We start from the raw sequence: 25,879 nt of genomic DNA, 5'->3' as shown, positions 1-25,879 counted from the left end.
TCTGCCTCCACTGAAATGGCAATAAGGCAATGTCCACCCCTTCCCCTGCCAAAGCCCCAAGAAAGCTTAAAACACAGGATTTCCATAAGATCCAGAGTCTCATAAACTAATATGAAAATATCCCAGGTTCAAGTAAAATCACTTGTCATACCAACAAATAGAAAAATCCCAAATTCAGTAAAAAATGACAACTGTAGATGCCAGTACTGAGATGACAAGAGATTTTAGGATTGCTGAGCAAAGATTTTAAAACAGCCATGATAACTGCCTCTATGAACAATTACAAATACATTTGAAACATGAAAAAAGTTAAAAACTTAGAAAAGAAATACAAAGTTTTAGTGAAAAAGCAGATTATCTAAAGAATGAAATGGAAACTTCAACAACACATTTACACATAATATATAATATATAAAATATACATATATATAATATACACGTGTGTGTGTATGTGTGTGTGTATATATATATATATATATATAACTAAAATACAAAGCTCATTGGAGGGGCTCCACAGCAGAATGGAGGGAACAGAGGAAAGAAATAAGGAAATGGAAGACACGAGAGTAAAAATTACCCAATCTTAATATAGAGAAAATAGACTAAAAAGAAAATTAACAGAATCTCAGGAACCTGTTAGGAAATCTAACATTCATGTCATCAGAGTCCTAGAATGAAAAGCGGAAGAGGGAGGAGCTGGAAAAGTATTTGAAGAAATAATGGCTGTGGAAACTTCTCAAATTTGGCAAGAGACATAAACCTACAAGTTTAGAAGAATCCCACACAGGAGAACGCCAAAGAAATCCATGCCAACACACATCATCATTAAACTTCTAAAAACAAAAAGCAAAGAAAATATTTTGAAAGCAGGAAGAAAAAAACAACGTGTTACCTACAGGGTGAAAGCAATTCAAACAGTGGCTTTCTCTTCAGAGAATATGGCAGTGGGAACGAGATTTTTCAAGTGCTGAAAGAAAACAACAGTGAAAGCACAATCCTGTACCTCACAAAAACATACTCCAGGAAGGAAGGGAGAAATGAAGACATTCTCAGAGGAAGGAAAACCAAGAAAAGTTGTGGTTAGCAGACCTACTCTCAAAGGATAGCTAAAGAAAGTTCTCGAAACAGAAGAGAAGATGTTATGGAATGTCAAGAAAGGAGACAGTACACAACAATAGGGATAAATTCAACAGACTTCTCCTTTGGAGTTTTCTAAAATATGTTTGATGGGGAAGCAAAATTAACAAAACTGTTTGATTTGGTTCCAAATGTGTGTGGATAAACTATTTAAGACAAGTGTATTATAAATGGAGGGAGGTAAAGGGAAGTAAGGTTGCTATACCTCAGCTGACTAGGTAAGAAGGAAACAGCAGTAGGCTCTGATAAGCTATGTAGATACATAATGTAATATCTAGAGCAGCCTCTAGGAGAAAGCTATCCAAAGAGATACACTCCAAAACACTATGGATAAATCAAAATGGAATTCTAAAAAATGTTCAGCTACCCACAGGAAGGCAAAAAAACCAAAACAGAACAAAACAACAACAAAAAACCCACAAAAAAACAGAGATGTAAAAAACAGAGATAGGGGCACCTGGGTGGCTCAGTGGGTTAAAGCCTCTGCCTTCGGCTCAGGTCATAATCCCAGGATCCTGGGATCAAGCCCCGCATCAGACTCTCTGCTTGGAGGGGAGCCTGCCTCCTCCTCTCTCTCTCTGCCTACTTGTGATCTCTGCTAAATAAATAAATAATAAAAAATCTTAAAACAAAACAAAACAAAAAAACCCCAGAGAGATCAATGACCGAAAGCCCTAACATATTAATGATATGATAATGATATTAATAAATACTTTAAGTGCAAACAGTCTAAATTAACCAATTAAAAGACAGAGAAGAGCAGAACAGATTTAAAAATGTGACTCAAGTATGTATGCATTGTCTACAATAAACTTATTTCAAAACAGCAATACAGGAAGGTTGAAATTATGAGGATGAGAGAAGATATAGCAGGCAAACATTAATCAAAGGAAAGCAGGAGTGGTTATATCAATATCAGATAAGTTAGACTTACAAGAAAATGACCAGAGACAGAGAGGGACACTATAAAATAACAAGGCCACTCCAAGAAGACACAGGAATCCTAAATTTATGTGCACAAAACACCAGAACTGCAGAATAGGTGAAGCAAAAACTGATAAAATTGAAAAGAGAGAGGTCTTGGGTGGTTCAGTCACTAAGCATCTGTCTTTGGCTCAGGTCATGGTCCCAGGGTCCTGGGATCTAGCCCCACATAGGACTCCCTGCTCGGCCGGAAGCCTGCTTCTCCCTCTCCCACTCCCTCTGCTTGTGTTTCAACTCTCATTGTGTCTGTGTCAAATAAATAATAAAATCTTTTTTAAAAATTGAAAGGAGAAATAAACAACTTTAGAATTACAGTTAAGGAATTCAACACCATTCTTTCAAAAATTGGTTGAAATTGATTTTCAACAGCAAATCAGGAGGACATAGAAGAACTCAATGCCATCAAAAACGAACAGGATCTAATTATAATTTATAGAACACCCCATCCAACAACTGTAGGATACGCATTCTTTTTTTTTTCTTTTTAAGATTTTATTTATCTGACAGACAGAGATCACAAGTAGGTGGAGAGGCAGGCAGAGAGAGAGAGACAGGAGTTAGCAGGCTCCCCATTGAGTAGAGACACCGATGCAGGGCTAGATCCCAGGACCCTGGGATCATGACCTGAGCCGAAGGCAGAGGCTTTAACCCACTGAGCCACCCAGGTGCACTAGGATACGCATTCTTTACAACTGCACACAGCATATATACCAAGACAAACCAAACCCTGAGCTTTTATGAAACAGCATCATCAATTTAAAAGAGTTGAAATCATTTATTCTTCTTCTACCCACTGTGGGATTATGGACTTTGGGGAGGGTATTTGATTGGGTGAGTGCTGTGAAGTGTGTAAACCTGGTGATTCACAGACCTGTACCCCTGGGGATAAAAATATATGTTTATAAAAAATAAAAAATTAAAATAAAAGAGTTGAAATCATACCAAGTGTGTTCTCTAATCACCATGGACTCAAACTAGAAATCAGTAACAAAAAGATAACAGTAAACTTTCCAAATACTGACACTAAATAACAACCTGATAATGAATCCATGGGTCAAAAAGGAAATCTCAAGGAAATAAATACACTGAACTGATGAAAATGAAAATACAACATATCAGCATTTGTGGGGCACGGCTAAATCAGTGCTGAGAGGGGAAATATATAGCACTAAATGCATACATTATAAGAGAAGTCTCAAATCAATAATCTCCCTGCTCAAGAACCAAAAAGAAACAAAATAAACCCAAAGAATGCAGATGGAAGGAAATAATAAAGATAAGAGCAGAAACCAATGAAAATTAAAATGCAAAAACAGTAGAGAAAACAGGAAATCAAAGAACTGGTTCTTTGCAAAGATAATAAAATTGACAAATCCTCTGTAGGCCTGACAAAGGAAAAAGTATGTAAAGTACCATTATCAGAAAATCAGGAGGGAAAAAAGGACATCATTATAAACCCTATAGACACCAAAAAGATAGTAAAGGAATATTACTACATGAATACCTTTTGACAACTTCTATCAAATGAACAAATTCCTCAAAAACCTCCACAAACTAAAACAACTCACCCAACATGAAATAATTTAATAGGCCTGTATGTATTAAGAAAAATGAATTCATAATTGAAAAACTCCCAAAAGGGAGTAGAATTGAAATAGCTAAAACACTTTTGAAGGGTGCCTGGGTGGCTCAGTGGGTTAAGCCTCTGCTTTGGCTCAGGTCATGATCTCAGGGTCCTGGGATAGAGCCCCTCATCACACTGTCTGCTCAGCAGGGAACCTGCTTCCCCCTCTCTCTCTGCCTGCATGTGATCTCTCTTTCTTTGTCAAATAAATAAATAAAATCTTAAGAAAAAAAAAAACCTACAGTAATAAAGACTGTAGTGTATAGGCAATTAAGAACAGAGAACCTAAAAAAAAAAAAAAAAGAATAGAGAACCCAGAAACAGACTCCCACAAACATGACCAACTGATTTTTGGTAAAGGTACAAAAGCCATTCAACAGAGGAAAGATAGCATTTTCAACAAATGGTGCTGGAGTTACTGGACAACGATAGGCAATTCTCATATCTTATATAAAACTGAAATGCATCACAGACTTAAATATAAACAAAAAACTTACAGACAAAAAAAATAGAAGAATATCTTTAGGATCTCCAGCTAGGCAAGTAAAAAGACAAGCTACAGAGAGGGAGAAAACATATGCAAACCATACTTTCAAAGAATTCGTACAGACTATGTAATGAACTTTCAAAAACTCAAACTAAAAAGCAAATAATTCAATTGGAATACAGGCAGAAGACACAAAGAGACATTTTGCCAAAAAGATAGATAGATGGTAAGTAAGCACATGAAAAGATATCCAACATCATCAGCCATTAGAGTAATGTAAATTAAAGCCACAATGATATACCACTACACACCCATCAGAATAGCTAAAATAAAAAACAGTGATACTACCAAATGGTGGTGAGGATGTGGAATGTAAATGAGGAACATAAAACAATGCAGCTACTCTGAAAAAAAACTTTGATAGTTTCTTAACTACATATGCAAATACTATAGGATCCTAGGGATTTATCCCAGAAAAATATGTTCATACAGATCAGTAAATAAATGTTTATAGAAGTTTTATTCATAATCCAAACTGGAAACCCAGATATCCTTCAACGAATGAATGACTAGCCCATGGAATACTACTCACCAATAAAAAGGGACGAAGTATTGATACATGCAATAATCTTAATGAGGCTATAGAGAATTATACTTAGTTGGGGACTAGGGGTAGAGCCAACCATGAAAGGTTTATATTGCATAATTCTATTTACACATTTCTTGAAATGACAAAACTACAGAAATGGACAACTGATTAGTGGTTGCCTGGGGCTAAGAGAAGATGGAACAGAGGTAAGTTATTAAAGCTATCTATATAAGGGAAACATATGGGAACCTTGTGACAATGGACATTTTCTGTTTCTTGACTCTACTAATGCCAATATTCTGGTTGTGATATTGTCCTACAGTTCTTGCAAGATGTTACAACTGGGGGAAACTGGGTAAAGAATATACAGGATTATTCTGTATTATTTCTTACAACTGCATAAGAACTCACAATGATTTCAAAACAAATTTTAATTTAAAAACTTAATGCTCCAGAGGTGACTTGCAAACTGGTAAAGAAAGCAAGCCAAAGCAAAACAAAACAAGCAAAAACCAAACTCTCCTGCAAACACTGACCCTTAAAGATAGAAGTGCTTTTAATTATCAACTAGTCTGACTTTTTAATCTGAAGATAAGAAATGGAGGCCTAGAGAAATGGATTAGCAGAGCTTTTCTGGATAAATATGCAGTAACATGGAGGTTTATTCAGTTGTCTGTCATAGTGACATATGAACCTAATTAAACCGTAATTCACATCTGTCTTTCTTCAACTACTCAATACTCTGGTGTTGAATATGTTAGGCTTAAAGTAAGTTGGACTGAAGAAAAATAAATAAGAAATGATAATCGACAGCACTAGTTCCTGGTCAGGCTACTGATTTTCACCATCCTCAAATGAGTTATCATCATGCTATTAGATGTGGGTGAAATATTTGTAGGATGGAGAGATGACTTTTTAAAACTCTTTCTACATTCTCCAGTTGCTTTTCTTTTTTTTTTCTTCCCCTTAAAAAACCCAAAGGTCCAACAGATCAAGTTTCCAAACTGACATGTGACATGCATTGAACAAAAAATTAGTTTGAGAATTGTTTCATCAAAAAGCAAAAGCAAACTGAAAATAATAAAGACCAGCCAGGCACATCCAGGCAAGTACTTATCACATGCTGGTTACTGCAAGTGATTCAAACATTAAACAGAACTGGCTTAAATGAGATTATCTGATGTGGAAGAAAAGAAGGAAAAAAAAGGTGAAGAAGGTCAGAGGTTGAAAAAGAGATGTAATGAGTCACCGTCATAATACCTTTGAGTTACAGTCTCTAACTGCTCTCTCAACATTTTACTTAAGAATTTCACAAGTCATTGAAAGTGGCTTCTGTACCTCCTCTCTGGTAGGGAATCTCTTCTGTTACGGGCAGGGAGAAAACTGCAAATTTCTATCCACACGATGAAGCGTTGAGTCTCATCCATGCCCTACATGCCCATGCATGCTCATGCCCTCATGATAAGTCCAGGTGTGCCTCCTCAGTATCAACTTTTCCCATTCTCTCTCACTCCCTGCTTCTGTGCTGTCCCACAGCTGGAACACTGTTCACATACTTCTCTTGAATACGTCATGGGGAAGTACCAGCTCTATCGAGAAGACCGAAGTCCTTAATTAGAGGGTAGGTCTCTTAAAGTTTTTAAATAATCATCATAATAATAAAATTAAAATTAGAAAACTCATTTTGCCCTACATTCTGAACAGCACAAGATAAAGTCTGGTAAACTAATTGGGGAATTACAGAAAAAGAAGAATGGTGGAAAAGGGTTTTCTAGGTGGAGGGTCCAGCATGTGCAAAGTCATGGAAGTGTGGGAAAGCATGTCAGGTTTGAAGAACTGCAGTAACTAGAATAGTTCATTAATTTGACACATATTTGTTGAACAGTGGGTCAGTCATTGTTTGTAGGGTTACAGTGGTGACCAACAGACAAGGTCCCTTTTCCATGAACTTGCTTCTGAGAGAGTATGGGGGTGGGTAAGAGATGCACAATAAACAAAGTAACACAAAAATATGAAATAGTACTCAAAAAATATCAGAGACTCAAAAGTGACTACTTTTAGATTGGGTCCTTCAGAAGTCAGGAGGTGAACAGGTCTACTAGATAGAAAATAAGGAAATATCGGTCTTAACAACATGTTAGACCAGATGGACCTAACAGATAGACATAGAACATTCCCTCTGAAAGCAACAGAAAACACACTCTTCTCAAGTGCACATGGAACACCCACCAGGATAGATCATATCTTCTCTATCTATCTATCTACCAGGATAGATCTATCATATCTATTATATGATAGATATCATATCATTATCTTCAGATAGATCATGAAACAAGTGTTAGTGAATTTAAGAAGAACTGAAATAATATCAAGCACCTTTTCTGACCACAGGAGCATGAAATTAGAAATTAACTACAAGAAAACTGGAAAATTCACAAATAATTCACAAACAATATGCTACTGAACAACCAATGCATTGAAGACAAAATTAAAAAAAAATACCTTGAGACAAATAAAAATGGAAATGCAACATACCAAACTGTATGAGATACAGTAAAAGCAGTTCTAAGAAGGGCATTCATAGTAATGAATGCTACCTCAAAAACAAGTAAAATCTCAAATAAACAACCTAATTTCATATCTCAAGGAGCTAGATAAAGAAAAACAAAGTACAAAGTTGGTATAATAAAGGAAATAAAGATCAGAGCAGAAATAAATAAAATGGGGACTTAAAAGATAATAGAATACATCAATGAAACTAAGAGCTGGTTCTTTGAAAATATATAATTGACAAACCTTTAGTTAGACTCACCAAGAAAAAAAAGAGAGAGGACTAAAATATGTGAAAACAGAAATGAAGAAGACATTACAACTCCTACCACAGTAATACGAGGATTGTAAGAGACTACTATGGATGACTATACACGAACAAATTACAACCTAGAAGAAATGACTAAATTCCTAGAAACATAGAACTTACATAGAACTTACTAAGACAGAATCATGAAGAAACAGAAAATTTGAACAGACTGATTACCAGTAAGGAAATTGAGTCAATAATCAAAAACCTCCCAACAAACAAAACCCAGAAGCAGACATCATTACTGAATTCTACCAAACATCTGAAGATGAATTAATACCAAGCCTTCTTCAACTCTTCCAAAAAATAGAGAAGAGAACACTTCCAAACTTATTTTAGAAGGCCAGGATTATCCTAATACCAAAACCAGAAAAGGAGGGCATGTGCACATGCACACACACACACCCCAAAAAAGAAAAGAAAAGAAGGAAAATTACATATCAATATCCCTAGTGAACATAAATATAAAAATCTTCAATAAAATATTAGCATAATTGAATTCAACAATATATCAAAAGGATCATACACCACGATTAAGTCATTAAGTAATATGTATTCCAGGATGAATGACGGTTAACATCCACAAAAATCAATCACTGTGACACACCAAATGATAAAATGAAGGATAAAAATCCTATGATCATCTTACTAGATACAGAAAAGGATTTAAAAAAAATTCAACAAAAAAGCGCCTCTCAACAATAAGTATAGAGGGAATGTACCTCAGTATAATAAAGGCCACATATGATAAAGGTCACATATGATATGGCCACAGCTAATGTTATACTCAATGCTAAAACTCTGTAAGCTTTTCCTCAAAGATTGGGAATAAGACAAGGATCTCCTCGCTGACCACTTTATTCAATATTGGAAATCCCAGCCAGGGCAATTAGGCAAGAAGAGGAAATAAAAAGCAAGCTAGAGGGATGCCTGGGTGGCTCAGTGGGTTAAAGCCTCTGCCTTCGGCTCAGGTCATGATCCCAGGGTCCTGGGATTGAGCCCCCGCATCAGGTTCTCTGCTCAGCAGGGAGCCTGCTTCCCCCTCTCTCTCTGCCTATTTGTGATCTCTCCGTCAAATAAATAAATAAAATCTTAAAAAAAAAAAAAAGCATCCAAGTTAGGAAGGAAGAATTAAACTCATTATTTGCAGATGATGTGATGTTATATATAGAAAACACTAAAAACTCCACAAAAAAGTGTTAGAACTAATGAATGAATTCAGCAAAGTTGCAGGATACAAAACCAATATACAAAAGTCTATTCCATTTCCATACAGTAATAATAAACTACCAGAAAAAATTAAGTACACAATCCCATTTACAATGGCATCAAAATGAATAAAATACTTGGGAATAAATTTAACCAAGGAGATGAAAGAGCTGTACACTGAAAACTCTAAGACATTAATGAAATGAATTAATGGACATAAATTAAATATTGTGTTCACTGATCCAAGGAATATTGTTAAAATTTCCATATAATCAATCAGTCAATCAATAAAATGTCCATCCTACCCAAAGCAATCTACAGAGTCAATGCAATCCCCCATCAAAATTCTAATGGCATTGTTCACAGAAATAGAACAAACAGTTACAAAATTTGTGTGGTCACAAAAGACCCAAATAGCCAAAGCAATCTTGAGAAAGAACAACAAAGCTGAAAGCATGATGCTCCCTGATTTCAAACTATATTATGAAGTCACAGTAATCAAAACAGTATGGTACTGACATAAAACAGTCACAATGATCAATATAAGAGAATAGAGAAAGCTGAAAAAACTTGCACGTATGTGGTCAATTATGACAAAGAAACAAAGAATATACAATGGGAAATGGACAGTCTCTTCAATACATAATTAGGATGGATGGATGACTGAGCAAACTGAACAGCCATATGTAAAAGAATGACTGGACAGTATCTTACACCATACACAAAAATTAACTCAAAATAGTTTAAAAATGTGAATGGAAGATCCAAAACCATAAAAATCCTAGAAGAAAAGATAGGTATAAGGTCCTTGACAAAGGTCTTGTTTTTTTAAATCTGACACCAAAAGCAAAAGTAAACAAATAAGACCACATCAAACTAAAAGCTCTTGCACAGTAAAGTATCAACAAAATAAAAATATCCAAAATATCCAAATATCCAAAATATCCAAAATGAACTCCTATAACTCATTAGCAAAGCAAACAAAAAAATATAACTCACTAGCAAAACAAAATAAAAATGTCCAAAATATATGGAGAACTCCTATAATTGACAAGTGAAACACAAGAAAAAAACTAAAAAAATCTGATTAAAAAACAGGCAGAGGATCTAAACAGGTATTTTCACAAAGAAGATATACAGATGGCCAGCAGATGCCATGAATAAAATACAAATCGAAACTGCAAGATAAAACACCCACACCTATTAAAATGGCTATTATCAGAAAGACAAGAAATAATGAGTGTTGATGAGGATGTGGAGAAAAGAGACCCCTGTGCACTGCTGTTGGGAATGTAAATTGGTGCAGCCACTATGGAAAACAGTATGGACTTTCCTAAGAAAATTAATAATAGAACTACCATATAATCCGGAAATTCTATTTCTGAGTAGTTACATTATTATTCAGCCATAAAAAAGAATGAACCTTGCCATTTGCAACAACATGGATGAATCTGGAGGGCAGTATGCTCACTGTAAGAAGTCAGAGAAAGATAAATACCATATGATCTTATTTACTTATGGAAGCTAAGAAACAAAAACAAAAAAACAAAGAAATCAAGCTCCTGGAATCAGAGAATAGACTGGTAATTGCCAGAGGCAGGGAGTGGAGGTGGGAGAAATGGGTAACAGGTGTCAAGAGGTACAAAATTCTATCCAAAAAACAAATACATCATGGACATGTAACGAACAGTATGGTGACTATAGTTAACAATAATGTATGGCATATTTGAAAGTTGTTAAGAGAGTAAATCTTAAAAATTCTCATCATAATAAAAAATATGTAACTACCTTAGGTGATAGATGTAAAGTACTTCATTTGTAGTGATCATTTCCCAATATATACAAATATCAAATCATTAAGTTGTACATCTATAACTAATATAATGTCATATGTCAATTATACCTTTTAAAAAGTCCTGAAATAATAATTTAGTTTTTTAGAAGATTTTATTTATTTATTTGAGAGAGAGAGAGCATGAGCAAGGGGAGAGGCAGAGGGAGAGTGAGAAGAGTCCCTGTGGAGCAAGGAGTCCCAAGGTGGGCTCGATCCCAGGACCCTGGGATCATGACCTGAGTCAAAGGCAGATGCCCAACCAACTGAGCCACCCAGGTGCCCCAATAATAATAATAATAATTTGAAAACGAGTCAGGTCTAAATGATAAGGAGCTAGTCATACCAAGATTACCGGCAAGAGGGAGTAGCTACTGCAAAGATCCCAATGCAGGTAGAAGCTTGAGAGAAAGATGGCTACTTGTAGCAGTGGGGTAGAATGTGGAACCAGGAAATGTGTCCTGTACATATGAACAACTGTCAGCAATATTGCCTATATCTAAATGGAAAAATGGAAATGTTTATTAACATTGTTTCAGCTGAACAAATAATGAAATAATTTATATCCTAGTCTCTATGACGACTACACAAGTATGGGCTATATTGGATCTAGACAAATATTCACCAACATATGTTCAGACCTGGGTTCCAAACTCCCTCTTGTCTTCTGCCTTCCCCTATCTTCAAACATGGCCACAGCTGAATCATGTTCCCAAGGCCACTGACAACATATCTATCTGGTGACATGAGCAGAGACCTGTCTTGCTCTTCCTTCTGGCCAGGAGGAGATCATGGTGGGAAACGGACATGGTAGAGGGACTGAGATGGTAGAGCTAAGTCATTACTATAAGCCTCAGAAGCATGATTAACAGAGAAATTTCACTCCTAAGGCCTGTTGCTGTCAGCAAATTCCAAGAAACACTGGTCATTACTATAGCAACTGATTTCACATGCATCACGAGAAATCATAACAGTATTAGCTTTTCCTGGAAACAAAGTTGAAACTGCCTACGATTAGAGTGTTCCCCATTTCCTCTAATGATGCCGGCGCTGCCCCCAATTTTCGTGCCTTTCTCTAACCACTGTGGAATATTCAGTCCTCTAGGGCCTCCTCCATTTTTGTCCCTGAAGAGGCTGGTCCTGGTCTTTACAACTAAGCCATTTGTATACTGTTCTAAGCTTTAAAAGGCCAAGAAACTGGGTATATAAGCGTAGGGAAGTGAGGATCCAAGAAGCAAAAATGATAGGATTCAGAATTTAACGTTCTGGGCTTGAGCACCAGCTCCAGCAGTCAGCCATATGACCCATGAGCAGTTTACTTAAACTCTCTGTACCTCCATTTCCTCATCTGAAAAGTGGTGCTACCAACAATACCTCTCAGGAGATTGGCATGTGGAATAAAGAAGATAGTAAGTGTGAAAATACTCTGTAAGTATAAGAACTGTGCAAACACCAAGTATTTGCCTGAGGCAAAAGATCTTTCTTCACTTCAGGAAATTAACATCCAAAATGACAAAATTTATTAAAAGTCCTTATTATAGCCGTTGGCTTCTACCTATATCAAGGAATTCAACGAAGCCGTCCGTAAAAAGAGGATGAAAAGCTAACCTAATTCTGGTCCTGCCTCTACCACCATGAGTAGCCATTCAGAGCATCTGCTTCCTCATTTACAAAATGAAGATAATAATACCCAAGCACAGATATAGGGATCAGATCACAGATAACTTAAAATTCTTTGGAAAATATCCAGCAAGTGCAAGGATATACATTTCAATATCCTAATATACACTACACATATCTTAGGGGATTACCAAATTATAATTTGAGTTTGAAGTCAAAATTTTTTTTCATCAAAAGATCAACAACCTTCATTGAGAACTCTGAAATGAGCCACAGATGAGTAAGTACCCATTTTTTTTTCAAAAAAATATTTTAAATTCATTTTAGAGAGAGAGAGAGAGAGAGAGTGAGAGAGGGAACACAAGCAAGGGGAGTGGGGAGGGAGTAGCAGTCTCCCTGCTGAGCAGGCAGCCTATGGGTCGGGGGGCTTGATCCCACAGCCCAAGGCAGCTGCTTAACGACTGAGGCCCAGGCCCCCCAAATATCTACCTTTTTAAGGCAGGTACAGAATGAGATAAAAATAATCTCCTTTTGGTCGATGTGCAAAATGCCCTGTGGTAGACTAGAGATAACCACAAATTCCTTATTATTCCTCCAGTTGAGAGGTGAAGTGTCTGCTCTCTCTCCTGGAATCTGCAGGGTTGGGTGTGGGTGTCTCTGTGAAAACTTAACCAACGTAACCAATATGGCAGAAAGAATGCGGTGCCATGCCAATTTCCAGGCTAAGCCTTAGGCTAGCACTTTCTGACTCCTGAAGACTTAGTTTTGGAGTCCTGAGCTACCATGCAGGAAGCCTACCCTGAGACTGCCGTTCTGTGAGAAAACTCTCACTAGTCACTAGGAGAGACCATATGAGGAGAGAGAGAGCTGCCTGGCCACCCCAAGTTTTGGAATTCTCAGCCATTCCTATCATCCCAGCTGAAACCCCAGGATGGTGCTACAGAGGCAAGCTGTACCAAGTCCTGGACGCACAGATCAGAGATAAAAGAATAATAAATTGTTTCATGCCACTAAGTTTTGGAGCGGTGTATTTCACAGCAAATGATAACTGGAAAATCATGCAAACATGAAACGATAAAATATTTGGTGGTAATTTATGAGTGTGTGTGTCACTAAAATGAAATTTCAGCCCCACAGTTGATTCAGTCCTAGAACAGGAAAACATTTTCCTATGGCCAGCCGCCAATGAGTGTCTGAGAAATTATGGCAAACTGGAATGATTCCTCAGTATTTCCAAGTACACAAAAAGTGGAAAAGCCTCATTAAGTTTGGTAAAGCAACAAAACCTATATAAGCTAAATCTCTTCTGCAGAAATCCAAAAGGAAAAAAAAGAAGCCTAAAAGTCTAATAAAAGCCCTCAAAAAGGTTTTGGGTAAGGGGAAGAAGGCTCTGGATTCCCCCCAAGGTGGAGGTTAAACTTGATATCGGACAGTAAGTTAGGACTGTATAAATACTGTACCACTCATTCAAAATCATGTTAGACCACTACAGGCAAATCACTCAGAACACATTTGACAGATAATTGAGCAACTCCACAAACGCCAAATAAGAAAGATTCTGACAAATATGCTAAACTCATTTGTATTGCATATATTTTTTTAATTTTTTGTACATTATATTGTTTTAACATTTCAAAAACCCTTTCTAGCTAAGGAGACTGCTGCCCCTCCTGGGCCAGTCAATTCTTGGAGATGCAGAGGGCCCAGCTGGGAGCATGCCTTTGAGAGGCAAACTAACCAAAATCCAGAGCCAGATCTCCTCAATCTGTTCTCTTAACCCAGGACTAGATATCCCTCTGCCTTAATCATCCTAACCCCAGGTTCGGAACTAGAGACCATCTCCATCGTCCAAATCCCTTGGAGGTTATTACAACTAGCCAATCCTGTTTCTTCTGTCCTGTCTTTCCTTTCCCTCAGGCCCCCAAATAAAGGCCATGCCATATCCAACATGGTTATTCTCAGAACATCACTCAAAGGGGTTACATGTTCAAAGATTTAGCTGAGGTCAAGGGCACCGGGGGGAATCAAGGACGGGTGAGATTATACTAGTTTAATGACCATGAAATTATAGAGAGGTTTTTCTTTGCACCAAGACCTAGCAACCTTCTGACTGGTGTACTGATGTCAGTGAGGCCTGGTCTGGGAATGCAGAAATGCATTACAGTCAGAAAAGCACCACAGAAACTGTGAAGGACAAGCCATGCCACTGTCCTTACAAAGGAGAACAGTTGAGAGACAGAACAGAAACTCAGCTGTGTAATTCCGAAGGTCAGTTTCTCAAGTCATCTAGCAGAAAAAGTTACATGGATTGCCAAGTACCTACTTCAATTAGTTCCTATAAATAAAATATCTGAATGGCTGCATAGTTTTAAAAAGTGTACATGGGGCACCTGGGTGGCTCAGGTCATGATCTCAAGGTCACAAGGTCGAACCCACATGGGGCTGTGCACTCTGTGGGGAGCCTACTTGAGATTCTCTCTCCCTCTCCCTTTGCCCCTACTCCCCTGTTCACACTCTAAAATAAAACAAAATAAAATAAAATAAAATAAAATAAAAAGTGTACACACAGCTTTGAGTTGCTCAGGGCTGCCTATCTTCTAAAAATGAAGCCTGTCTCTATTGCTGAGTTATGAAAACTACATATTAAGTTTAAGGATATACTTTACTAGAAATACATGATAAAATTGAACCCTCTTGTCTGGTGATAGAAGCCAAATGTTTTATTAACAACCCATGCTAGTAGACAGCAAATGACAAAAAAGTGTATAAACGTATGTCTCAATTCTACCATGAACTGTTCTATTATTTTCTCTACTATCAACAGAAATCAGATTTTGTATCTTCTGAACGTCCCCAGAAGTGTCTTCTTTCTTCTATAGTGTAAACAAATTAACTGAGGTCTTTCTTTTACAGATCCCCTATGTTCATGATTGTTCATCTCCTGCCAGAAGGTTGATGAAGCAGGAGGCAAACATGGACAAACAGGAGGCAAACCCAAAGGAATGTAGGAGAAATTTGGAGGTGTAATTAAAAGAATTACATGTCTGGCTTCCCGTGCCTTTAATTTAGGAAGTCAGTGGCTTCATCATGTACTTCACAGCATGAGTAATACACAGAATGCCTGTGTGGGAGCCACGGTTCAGAGGACCCTGCCACCCAGACTGAGGCCAAGTGGCACTCTCTTCACTTGATCGAAATACTTAAGTGATTCCAACAACTGACTACTGATGGTAACCTTAGCTAGACATTTCTGCCGTTGGGATCTTTCTACTAGCTTCAAATGGCCGCCAAGCTGCCATTTAAGCATTTTTTAAAAATATTTTAAATTTAAATATTTTAATTTAAAATATTTTAAAATTTAATTTAAACTAATTTAAAATTTAAAATATTTTAATTTTTTTAAAAATATATTTATTTATTTGTCAGAGAGAAGGAGAGAGAGAGAGTACACACAAGCAGGCAGAGAGGCAGGCAGAGGCGGAGAGAGAAGCAGGATCCCTGCCGAGCAAGGAGCCCATGCGGGACTAGATCCCAGGACTCTGGGATCATGACCTGAGCCGAAGGCAGCGGCTTAACCCACTGAGCCACACAGGCGTCCCCTATTTAAGCATTTTTAAATATTGCCAACTCATTTCCTAGATGAGGGGCCAAGAAAGGGTTCCATGCATGTAATGGGTCATGCCAGCTGGACTGGAGTTGAAGTTCACACTCATCATGTCCGTTTCTGGATATCAGGCTCCAGGACAGGCCAGATGACCGTGGTTGAACCACTAGATTATTGTCTCCTTTTCCATATGGTCTCATGAGTTTTTCAGTTGATCCAGCCAACCAGCTGTTGCCTGAACAGGGCTGTGAGTATAAAGGCCTTTCAGACTGTCATGCCGGTCTAGCCCTATCAGATTAGCAGGTCACTAGGATTAGTGGTCTTCTTGCTAGGCCTTTGTGGAGTCAGTAGATAAACCCATAGGAACACCTAGGATTAGGGGTAATACTATGTTACTCCACATAATACTATACTATTTGGTAACAGTGGATAGCTAATTTGGGGCCGTTTTTGTTTTTAAAACTGGAAAATATGTTTATCAACAGCAACCCAAAGCTATTCCTTTATTTCTGATAGCTTCTTCCAGTGTCCTAGATGATGACGTCCTCTTTTTCCCAGGTCTTCAGTTCAATTTCTTAATCATCATTCTACTCCTAACTCTCTCAAAGTCAAATGTTTGAGTATAACTTTTAGGCCACTCAATTTGCTGATTCACGTATGTGTGTGTTTAACATCGACTAAATGTTTGCTAAGTGCCAGACCATGTGTTAAGAATTAAGACACACAAATGCATACTCATTTTAAGAAGAATTCAAAAAATGAGAAATATATAAGATAAAATGTGAAAGTACCCTTTATCTTTTTTGAATTTACTCTCTCTTTAGAGATAATTACTGTTAACTGTATTTTCCATATCTTCAAAAAAATCCACAGATATGTACATACACATGCATATAGTCTACGCATCACATTCTAAGCATATGCCCATGGAAGTATTGGAGTATATGTGTGTTCATGAACAATTTTAGATATGGTATTCATGAACTTAAAATGTATGTATTATTAAAAATGATAATAAATGTTCTTTTAAAATTCCCACTCTGATCTTTTTGTTTATACAAATTTCTCAGAGTCTGCAGAAGGAAGACACCATTGGACTCACAGCCAACAAGCCCAGAGACGTTTGCTCTGTGAATATTCTTTTCACTCACTGATTCAAAAAATACTTATTGGGCCTAGACCATCTTCCAAACACTGTGCCAACCAGGAGTATGAAAATGAAGGTGTAGCCTTTCCCTCAAATCCAGAATACACAGAATTAAAATGAACATATGTACTATTTTTCCAAGTAAAGTTCTTATTTTTTAAGAAAATAACCTCAAAAATCCTCCTTTGGGCTATAAATAGTTATTCTTTAATTGTACCACCAGGTGTTATAATGATAGTTGTTCAAATATTAGCCTTCCCAGGTAACAAGACATGGCAACTGATTAGTAGTGCTTGTCTCCCCAAAAGAGCCTTAAGAAGTATGCAGGAGCACTGGGGGTTATACGTAAACAATGACTAATGGAACCCTACGTCAGAAACTAATGATGACTAGCATAACATAATAAAAAAATAAATTAAAAAAAAAGTAACGTTTTAGGTATGAGAAGTTTGAGAAACTTTGGGCAGATTTCATATCATACTGGTCACACATGCATAGGGCTGGCCTGATAGTAGGGATAGTTTAGGAGCACTCTGTTTTTCCTTTGCTTATAACTGAGGTTGGCCCAGTCGGAATGTGTTGATGTGGTCCCTGATTCGGGGATCAGGAAAGAAGTGACCTAGAGACCCATCTCTCCTCCCTAGGAGACAATGATGCAGGTTGAGAGAGCCAAAGAGTTCATCTGATTTCTTGCTCCTCTTTCCAGATGGGAAGGAAAAGACAGTGATTTGGGGATGTGCTACAGATGGACTTTTATAGCTGCCACTGAACTCAGTTTTAAGAACAACATCTTCTAGTGAGAGAAAAAAATTACACAACAAATGTCCCTGATCACTTTTCTATGTAGAGGGAAAGCCTAGTTATAAATCACATCCAGTACTTAAATCATGGCATGACCCACGAATGACCTTCTGCCTTCTCAGTCCAGCCAGCCTGGTGACTCCCCCTGACCACTGTGACCATGGCAGCTGGATTACAGCAGGGATGGAGGCTGCAGTGGGACTTACGTAACCCACAGGCCTGTCTCTGCCCCGGCCCTCTGCTCACATTAACACGAAGCAGTATATAATTTAGAAAGGGGGAAATGCGATCATAGCTTTTGCCCCCACACTGCTATGAAATTCCAGGCTTTTATGTGCAGGAAGCTCCTTGTTGATCTTGGCATCCCCATGGGTTAAAAATCTTGTTTAAATGTTGCAGCCTTAGAATAGTCTTTGAGGTTTTTCTATGTTGTTTTATAAAAGGCTTCTGCCTGATTATTTACAGATGCTTTCTCTGAGAAAGCTGAAAATAGTCTCACTATGAATACTAAAATTTGGACCCAGGCTTCCCTTACATTTTTATGGTGAACAGTCGAGCCCAAAGATTGGGCTGCTCACTTGGCTTTTAAATGGGTTTCTGTCAGTGTCTCTGCCATGGAGGTGTCTGTTGACTTGACCTCAGTCTGTCAATGGAGTCATCATCAATGTACTCATGTGACAAATAATTGCTGAGCCCTACTACGTGTCAGGTCTTATGCCAGGGCCTGAGGGCAAACGGAGGAAAACCAAGGCTCTGGCTTTGAGGAGCTCACTCTAAGGAGAGGAAGGAAGTATGAGAAATGCTGTCACAAATGTTGGGGTCCCCTCACAGGGGACAGGGAAGTGCAGGTAAACAGGGAGGCCTGCTCAGTTACTCAATCGCTTTCCCACCTTCACTTGGCTCCGTTAGTTGTTAATAAACTAGGTAGGATCAGGAGTGGTGTTCTTCTCTCTGGTTTTCCCTTCGTCAGAGTTGAATCAAGCCTCTGCCTCTGGGAGGACCTGATCCATAATATTTCATACTAAGAGAGACCCATTCTTGTTCTTCAAGATGTCTGGAGAAAAACTTGGTAGAATCTTCGTAAATGTGTCCACAGCATTCCCAAGCATAGGCAGACAGCACTTCAGTCTCCATAACCATAACCTATGAGCTGTCACTGAAGTTACCCTCTTCTGCACCAGGCATGCTGGAAAGCCTGGTATCTGTCCATACTTAGAGTCATGCCATGACCGGCTCCTTTGCAGGCTAAGCAGTTCTGCCCACCCACCCCATCCCCCGCTCCAGGCTCGCTCACCTCCTTTCAATGTGTTCAGTGTCAGGTCCTGGACTCACTCCAAACCCTCCTTATCCCTTCTCAGTTACAAAACCCAGAACTGGGCCAGGAAAGGAGTGTGCCGGGCCAAAGACTTTCCTTCCCAATTCCCGCAAATTCCTGAGAGTCTCTACAGGCTGGTTAAATGAATCTCTTTTTACAGGATAACCAGGGGAGACTCTGGGATGACAACACTAGGGGAAGAGGTTGAGGAGAGTAAAATATCGCCCTTACAGGTTTAATTAGGGACACATGGCCTCCATGTTCTTCAACATTACTGCTCCTGGCACCATGAACTTCTCTCTGGAGTCATCAGGACATGTGGGTGAATATTGGAGAAGTGCTTTTGGATCAACAGGAGTGCCATAAATCACCATTACTGAGTTAAAGACTTCTCCATGTGATTTACAACTTGCAGTAATAATGACCTGGTGAGTTTAAGAACTCACCACTCCATCTCTTATAGACTCTTCTTAAAGAAAAATGAACCAATCTAAGCTGAGAACAATCATATAATCACATCCCATCTTGACATGGCATTTTTTATTTTCTAAAGTACTTTCCCACAAAGAACCTCACCTAATTCTCACAATAACCTTGTGCAATGAATCTTAAATGCACTAACATAGCTAAGGAAAGAGAGGCACGGAAGTTCTCAGTGGCTCACTCAAGATGACACAGAAAGTAGCAAGGTAGGACTGAAAATGGAGGTTGGCCTCACCAATCTCTTTAATTCTAACCACTATTTGCAAAATATACCACAGCTGACTGAGCAGTTGAGGCCCTCGGAACAACAAAAATGCCGGATTACCTCGGTGCCGATCAGCGGAAAACCAAAGAGGAGGAGAAGGACGACAAGCCTATCCGAGCTCTGGATGAGGGGGATATTGCCTTGCTGAAAACTTACGGTCAAAGCACTTACTCTAGGCAGATAAAGCAGGTTGAAGATGACATTCAACAACTTCTCAAGAAAATTAATGAGCTCCCTGGTATTAAAGAGTCTGATACTGGCCTGGCCCCACCAGCACTCTGGGATTTGGCTGCAGATAAGCAAACACTGCAGAGTGAACAGCCTTTGCAGGTTGCAAGGTGTACGAAGGTAATCAATGCTGACTCGGAGGACCCAAAGTACATTATCAATGTGAAGCAGTTTGCCAAGTTTGTGGTGGACCTCAGAGATCAGGTAGCACCTACCGACATTGAAGAAGGGATGAGAGTTGGGTGGACAGAAATAAGTATCAGATTCACATTCCGCTGCCTCCCAAGATTGACCCAACAGTCACCATGATGCAGGTGGAAGAAAAACCTGATGTCACTTACAGTGATGTGGGTGGCTGTAAGGAACAGATTGAGAAACTTCGAGAAGTAGTTGAAACCCCATTACTTCATCCAGAAAGATTTGTTAACCTTGGCATTGAGCCTCCCAAGGGTGTGCTGCTCTTTGGGCCACCTGGTATAGGCAAGACCCTCTGTGCTCGGGCAGTTGCTAACAGGACTGATGCTTGCTTCATTCGAGTTACTGGATCTGAACTTGTACAGAAGTACGTTGGTGAGGGGGCTCGAATGGTTCGTGAGCTCTTTGAAATGGCCAGAACGAAAAAAGCCTGCCTCATCTTCTTTGATGAAATTGATGCTATTGGAGGGGCTCATTTTGATGATGGTGCTGGAGGAGACAACGAAGTGCAGAAAACAATGCTGGAACTGATCAATCAGCTGGACGGTTTTGATCCTTGAGGTAACATTAAAGTGCTGATGGCCACTAACAGACCAGACACCCTGGATCCAGCACTCATGAGGCCAGGGAGACTGGACAGAAAGATTGAATTCAGCTTACCTGATCTAGAGGGTCGGACTCACATTTTTAAGATTCATGCTCGTTCAATGAGTGTCGAAAGAGATATCAGATTTGAATTGTTAGCATGACTGTGTCCAAATAGCACTGGTGCGGAGATTAGAAGCGTCTGCACAGAAGCTGGCATGTTTGCCATCAGAGCATGGCGAAAAATTGCTACCGAGAAGGATTTCTTGGAGGCTGTAAATAAGGTCATTAAGTCTTACGCCAAATTCAGTGCTACTTCCCGCTATATGACATACAACTGATCCTGAAGGCTTTCATGAAAACTTCCTTTCACTGGAATCCTAACTTTATTAAATAGCCTTGTTAATAACAAGGAAACACACAAAAATAAAGCATTTCAAATTGTATGTTTTTTTTAGATGTCTTTGTAGTACAATAAAAAGTGGTATCTGATGTCGTCAGGGAGAAAAAAAAATATATATATATATATACCACAGCTTATATGGCAAGTTTTCATATCCATTATCTTACTGGTCCTCAAAATATTCCTAGGATGCAAATAAGGAACCAGCAATAACAAAAACTGTGCAGAAGATGATTGTGAAGAAGCTTCAAATGGATCCGAATGACTAACGGATGATATCAGCAGAAAACTGGGCATTGCCTACTGCAGCCTTCCAGATTACCTGAACCTATGAGGTCTTTGCACATTTCGTGGTCTTTGGGCTACTTTACAACTTGTAAGTTGCAGATGACTGAGAGGAATGTATGTCATTCTTACCCATAGACATGCACATGAATTCTGTCCACTGGAAGTGCAATTGATTTTCCTCTCTCTTCAGAAGAACCCAATCTTGCATCTACTAACCCAATCCTAATCGCCTACATACGCACCTGCCCTTTGGGTTCTCCTTTGCCCTGGCTGCAAGATTACTGTTCTTTCATTAAAGAATGAATCAAATAAATCCTTGACACATTGGGCTCCTGGGTGGCTCAGTGGGTTAAACCTCTGCCTTCAACTCAGGTCATGATCTCAGGGTCCTGGGATCAACCCCCACATTGGGCTCTCTGCTCAGCAGGGAGCCTGCTTCCCTCTCTCTCTTCCTGCCTCTCTGACTACTTGTGATCTCTCTCTCTCTGTCAAATAAATAAATAAAATCTTTAAAAAAAATCCTTGACACCTGTTTATTTGACATGTATAACATATAAGAGTCATGATTTTCTGTTTTAAAATAATCATCCTTTAACAACAGCTAACATTTCTTGAGCACGTACTAGAAGCCCTTACTAAGGTCTTTACATACATTTAATTCTCACAACCATCACAAGGCAGGCACTCATTACCTCTGTTCTCTAGATGAGAAAGTAGAGGTTTAGAGAAATTTGATAACTGGCACAAGGTCCCATAGTCACTAGAGAGGGAATCACTTGTGTCTGAGGCCACTGCTGTTGATATTTCCTTGGGGTCTGCAATATCTGGAATGAAATAATTAGGGCAGCCATGTGACCCTGACAGAGGTGGGCACGTGAGGGCCTCTGGAGCAGTTGTGGGAGGCAGTCTGCAGTTCGTGCACCCTGAAGTTAAAATCATTCTCATCTTGGATGTTGACCAACATCCTACGGATAGATGATTTGGGATGTACTCCATGTTATCTGTCTCCCACACAGCATGAGCGGGGGGAAGAGAGTGTCCTGGATACAGCACTGGCCCCACAGTGAGAAGGGGTGCATTCTTGCCTTAGCTCAACTACTGAAAAACAGGGTTATCCCAGACAAGACACTTAACTTTTCTGGTTAGTCTGAGTTGATGAAGATCAGATGGAGAGACAAGAAGGACATATTCAGCTATGCCCGCAATGCTAACAAAGACAATGTACACAGAGCAACGTAAATGGGTCCCTGCCCTTTCCGTTGCTGAATGTGGGCCTCTGAGGAGGGGGAAAGTCCTCATTTAAAGCAGCAAGAATTACAGGTCACCCAATATACACAGGTGGAAGAGTTCTACATCTTGCCCCTGTGGACAGGGCTGTCCTTGGGTGACCTCCATAGGCTGATCCTTTTAGAGGTTTCTTTAGTGAATCCCTGGGGAGTGACTCTGGGATGCAGTGCTCTTGGAAGAAAGTGAAATTCTGTGTCTGGACTACAAAGATGGAGGCTTATCTGTGTAATTACTAATCTCTAGAGGAAAAAGAACTTTTCTTATTCATACCTTTGAATCTGCCCAATCATTGGCACAGCTCATAACTAACCCTCAAATGTACACTGAATATAACTGAAAGCAAGTCCATTAACTAGTTAAATAATTCCTGCAACAAACACTTATTGGACATCTTATCACATGCTTGGCATTATCCCAAATAAGGAGAGGCCAAACCTATCCCACCACATTCATGTGCAGGTGGGATGTGCTCTCTGGATTCCACTCTCCCCTCTGGCTGTCTTTGGGGAGGTATTCTTTACCCCCTTCAAAGTTGCCTTTGGTATTAAATTATCATCTTTTATAAAATGCACAATTCTGGGTGCATGGATGGCTCAGTCAGTTAAGCATCTGCCTTTAGCTCAGGTCGTGATCCTGGGTCCTGGGATCAAGTCCTGCAATGGTCTCCCAGGGAGCTTGCTTCTCCTTCTGCCTCTGTCTTCCTTTCTCTGTCTTTCAAGAACAAATAAATAAAATCTTATAAAAAATGCACAGTTCTACACAAACTGTTATTTGCCCTCATGGAATTCCTACTTAATGACATTTTCCCAATAAATATTGACTAAATGTTGGCCATGGGTTATGCCTTGTTCTATGTGTTGGATTAAAACAGAGAAACAGGGGTGCCTGGGTGGCTCAGTTGGTTAGGTGACTGCCTTCAGCTCAGGTCATGATCCTGGAGTTGCAGGATCGAGTCCCACCTCAGGTTCCCTGCTCAGCAGGGAGTATGCTTCTCCCTCTGACCCTCTCCCCTCTCATGCTCTCTCACTTTCCTCAAGTAAATAAATAAAATTTAAAAAACAAACAAACAAACAAAAAAAACAAAAAACAGAGAAACAGAGGAAGTCTTTGCTCCCATGGAGTTTATGTGCAATTTAGGATGAGACGGAGTGGTTAGAGGAGACAGATGAAACTCAAAGAACCTTTTAAAAATACAACCAATTTGTAAAGAGAGAAGTAAAATTGTCTCTATTTGCAGATGCAATGATACCATATATAGAAAACCCTAAGGACTACACCAAAATATGGTTATAAATAATCAACAACTTGAGTAGTTGCAGGATACAAAAATCAATATATAAAAATCAGCGACATTTCTATGCATTAACAATGAACTATCAGGAAAAAAATTAAGAAAACAATCCCACTTAAAACTGCATTAAAAAAATAAATAAAACAACCTAGGGATAAATCGAACCAAGGAGATGAAAGATCTGTACACTGAAAACTATAAGACATTAATGAAAAACTGAAAAGATGTTCTGTGTTCATGGATTTAAAGAATGTTAAAATGTCCACACTACCAAAGCAATCTACAAAGTCAATGCAATCCCCATCAAAGTTCCAATGGAATTTTCACAGAAATGGAGGAAGCAATACTAAAATCTGCATGGAGCCACAAAGATCCTGAAGAGCCAGAGCAATCTTGAGAAAGAAGAACAAAGCTGGAGGAACCATGCCCCCCGATTTCAAACTATGTTATGAAGCCACAGTAATCAAAATTGTATGGTATTGGCATAAAAACAGCCACACTGATCAGTGGAACAGAATAGACAGCCTAGAAACAGACCCACGATCATATGGTCAACTTATGATAAAGGACAATAATAGTGGTCTTCAATAAATGGCATTGGGAAAACCTGGACAGCCACATGCAAAAGAATGAAACCCTATCTTACACCACATACAAAAATAAACTCAAAATGGATTAAAGACTTGCATATAAGACCTGAAATCACAAGACCCCTAGAAGAAAACATAAGATGTAAGCTCATTGACATTGGTCTTAGCAATGATATTTTAGATTTGACACCAGAAGCGAAGGCAAGGAAAGTAAAAATGAAGAAGTAGGACTACATAAAACTAAAAAACTCCTGCACAGCAAAGGAAATCATTGACAAAATGAAAAGGAAACTACAAAATGGGGGGAAATATTTTTAATTGGGATGGGGTTTTTTTAAATTGAATTGGATGAGTTTCTTGTGTATTTTGGATATTAGTCCTTTACTGGATATGTGGTTTGCAAACTTTATACCAGGAAACTTTAAAAATTAGAACTCTTGAATTTCAGAAATAAAATCTTAAAAAACCTAAGCAATACAAATTTATACATTTTATCTCTCTCCAGATCAAGTTAAATGATGGCAAAAAAGGTTGATTTTCATATGATTCTATGGTATCTCCCATTTTCAAAGAAAACAGAAATCAGAACTTTTTATTAAAAATAGTGCTTCAAAACAGTTTACTTCAAGTTACTCAGTGAGTAACTGACCAAATGGTCAGAACACATGCCATGATTGCTAACTAATCTCTTTTTTAAAAAAATCGTGTTTTTAAAAAATTTTTTATTTTTTATAAACATATATTTTTATCCCCAGGGGTACAGGTCTGTGAATCGCCAGGTTTACACACTTCACAGCACTCACCAAAGCACATACCCTCCCCAATGTCCATAACCCCACCCCCCTTCTCCAACCCCCCCCCTCCAGCAACCCTCAGTTTGTTTTTTGTGAGATTAAGAGTCACTTATGCTAACTAATCTCTTATTATGGCTAAAAAAGTGACTGATTAGAAATTAAATCCAGGGGGCCTGGGTGGCTCAGTGGGTTAAGCCTCTGCCTTCAGCTCAGGTCATGATCTCAGGGTCCTGGAATCAGGTCCCGCATCAGGCTCTCTGCT

General features: G+C 38.8%; 1 protein-coding gene and 1 pseudogene across 1 annotated transcript in view; one reads left to right on the top strand and one right to left on the bottom strand.

Moving 5' to 3' along the window:
* Positions 1-25,879, bottom strand: part of COLEC12 (collectin subfamily member 12) — a 193,608-nt gene that overhangs the window by 93,555 nt on the left and 74,174 nt on the right. The gene's annotated exons all lie outside the window — the stretch shown is intronic.
* On the top strand, positions 19,978-21,358 carry LOC123387623 (annotated as a pseudogene).

Source organism: Mustela putorius, unplaced genomic scaffold (assembly GCF_011764305.1).
Source record: "Mustela putorius furo isolate JIRA1106 unplaced genomic scaffold, ASM1176430v1.1 tig00003858_pilon_pilon_pilon, whole genome shotgun sequence".
Lineage (NCBI taxonomy): Eukaryota > Metazoa > Chordata > Mammalia > Carnivora > Mustelidae > Mustela > Mustela putorius.
Note: the sequence above shows the minus strand (reverse complement) of the source record. Positions and strands in the feature narration are given on the sequence as shown.